General features: G+C 41.6%; 1 pseudogene; it reads right to left on the bottom strand.

Annotated features, from left to right (window-relative positions):
* Window positions 1-1,818: 1,818 nt before the first annotated feature.
* LOC136173504 (zinc finger HIT domain-containing protein 1 pseudogene) lies at window positions 1,819-2,425 on the bottom strand (annotated as a pseudogene).
* Window positions 2,426-3,177: the final 752 nt, after the last annotated feature.

The raw sequence follows: 3,177 nt of genomic DNA, 5'->3' as shown, positions 1-3,177 counted from the left end.
ACAACCCACTCCAGTATTCTGTCCTGGAGAATCCCGTGAACAGAGGAGCCTGGTGGGCTGCAGACCATGGGGTCACAAAGAGTCAGACACCACTGAAGCGACTGAGCATGCACCCATACTACAAAAGTTAGTATCCTTGATGTAAAATGAGCACTTGCACATTAATAAATAAAAGACAAAGGACATAGGCAGTTCACAAAAGAAGTAGAAATGACTAATAAGCATACGAAGGTACGTTCAGTCTCCTTAGTTATCAACCAGCTTCAAGTTATAACATCAATGAGATAGAATTGCTTTGTATATTCAACTAACAAAGAATTCTTTGTAAAATGATAATAACCTAGGTAGGCTAAAGTGAGAATTTAACTTTGCTCTAAGGAATCTTGGAAACATGCATCAACCCCTTACTGTCGGCATACAGTGGAACCAATCAAGTCCACATTTATACTATTGGAAATAATGCCCAAAGATGTTTATGATTATTAGAACAGATTAAAGTTTACAAACAACCTGACTGTTCATTAGTAGAGGGGACTAAACCAATTATGTTTTTATCTTTAGAATGGAATATTCCACAACTGTTAAAGAACACATTTTAGAAGAATTATGATAACATTAAGTGGGAAGCTGTTCATGATATATTGCTGAATGGGGAAAGCAAGCCGTAAAAACAGCATATGCAGTAAGACTGTATATTTATGGAGAAACCTCTGGGCTATATGTGTCATGAAGTTTCTCCCTCTTACTCAGGAGAGACAGACAAATTTGAGCATGTTTTCAGTCATTTTAACATTGGCTAGAGGTTTTTTGCCAAGTAGATTTACTTGGCATTCTACTTTCTGATTTTCAACATAGCTCCTAATACAGGGTCTGCTGAGTTTGGCATCTACTGAAGTTTTGGAGGTAGACCCAGGAAACCTAGAAGGAGGTTTGAGACAATGGATATTAAATATGAATGTTTATGTGTAACTAAATATTACTGGTGCTTGTCTATGGGTGAGGAGACTGACAGCAATTTCATTTTCCTTATTTATATTTTACTACCTAAATTTTCAAAAATAAATATATATCCTATAATTTATGCTAAAAATGATATTTTAAAGGTAATTTTGAAGTGAGGATATCTAAGAGAGTGAGAATTAGTATTTTCTTCTAGATAAAAATATTTAATGAAAATTGAGGGACTTCCCTGGTGGTTCCGTGGCTAAAACTCCATGCTCCCAATGCAGGATCCCTGGGGCGATCTCTGTTCAGGGAACTAGATCCCACAGTCCACAACTAGGAGATCCCATGTCACAACCACAACCCAAAGAACACATGAGCCACACACAACGAAGGTCAAAGATCCCGCATGCTGCGACTAAGACCCAGGGCAGTCAAATTAACAAATAAATAATAAATATTTAAAAAAGAAAATTCTCTACCCGATCCCTCTGGGACTTCCCAGTGCACCAGGCCTGAGCACTTGTCTCATGCACCCAACCTGGGCTGGTGATCTGTTTCACCATAGATAATAAACATGTTTCGAGAGGGAGGTGGGAGGGGGGATCGGGATGGGGAATACATGTAAATCCATGGCTGAGTCATGTCAATGTATGACAAAAACCACTACAATATTGTAAAGTAATTAGCCTCCAACTAATAAAAATAAATTGAAAAAAAAATAAAAAAGAAAATTCACAGCTAAGCTTAAAAGTAATTATATATGTGTAAATTTATTTTATTTTATTTTATTTTTTTCTTGCACGAGACCTTTTATTACAACTACACTCTGAGGGCTCAGGCACCGCCCTGCCTCCGGCCCTGGAAGCGAGGCTGGTCTCCCTGGAGGACAGGACACGGGCTTTGCTGGGCTGCCCTCCTGGTCCAGGAGGAGCATCTCTTCTTTCGGTGATGCTCTCTCCAAGGCCGGGCGATGCACAGGGCCTTCCTCTCTGGGGACGCCCAGGGTCACACAGTCCACTTCATGCACCTGGTCTCCTGGTGGATGCCCAGACAGCGCACAGTACAGTACCGGGCACCGCAGCTGACATGGGTGTAGGGGGAGGGGAAGCCGCAGACAGCACAGAAGGGGCGCTGGGGCCGGGATGGGGGTCCCGCACAGGCTGTCAGGTAGTTAGGACCCTCGGCCACACTCAGGTTCTGCTCCCCCAGCAAGGCCTGAAAGTTTTTTCGGAAGCGGAGCTTAAAATGATCACCTCGTGTTTTCTTCTTTTTCTTTCCAGTGTCTGCGTCGTCATCAAACTGAGGCAGCCGCTTGCCCAGCTGGGGGAGGCCCGCGTGGGGGTCGTCCTGGAAGTTGTCATTCTCCAAGGCCTCGAGCTGCCTGTTGATGCGGCGCTGCCGGGCTGCTGGGTCCAGCACCCGCCGCTGACCAGGGTCCTGGGAGCGAACCGAAGTTTTCTTCTCCACCATTTCCACAACACAGCTCTATATATGTGTAAATTTATATATAAAAGACTAGAAGTAAATATGCCAAAAATCTCCAAAGTGGTACCCTAAGATTATTAATAGTAAAATTATGAAGATTAATAGTTCTTCTTTATACTAAATATAATCTATATACTTATTTACATACATATGTAACACATATGTAGAGAGACCACATCAAAATTCTCTTGGAGGAAACAGGTGACCAACCACTAGGTTACAAGGAAACATGTGGCTTAGCAAAGCCTTTTTTTTTCCCTACAATTCCTATATCTAGGGTTCCTCTGTGCTCAGAATACATGTTAGGGATCCCTTGAAATGGCCTCAGCTATGTTCCAATAAAATTTTATTCACTGATGCCAGAATTTGAACTTCATATAATTTTCATGTCATGAAACAGTTTTCTGGAGGCTTTTTTGAACCATTTAAAAATGTAAACACCATTCTTATTGGCTGTACAAAAATGGGCATTTGATCCACCCAAATGTATTTGTTGTATTTGCTGACTTCTGATGGAGAAAACTGAAAGATGTGGGGGGAATTCAGAGAGCAATCTCTTCTTAGCTGCAGAATTGATGCATTAAAATAGAAAGGAAGAAACCAGATGAAGTTAGAGAAACATGGTAATACAGAACCAAACTACATAGGATTTTAGGAGAACTTTGCTTTTAGGGACGCGGTGAGGCATTAAAGGGGCTTGCTAGGTGGTGCTAGTGGTAAAGAATCTGCCTGCCAATGTAGGAGATC

The sequence above is a fragment of the Muntiacus reevesi genome, chromosome 8 (genome assembly GCF_963930625.1).
Source record: "Muntiacus reevesi chromosome 8, mMunRee1.1, whole genome shotgun sequence".
Lineage (NCBI taxonomy): Eukaryota > Metazoa > Chordata > Mammalia > Artiodactyla > Cervidae > Muntiacus > Muntiacus reevesi.
The sequence above is the reverse complement of the archived record's forward strand: the minus strand, read 5'-3'. Positions and strand labels throughout refer to the sequence as shown.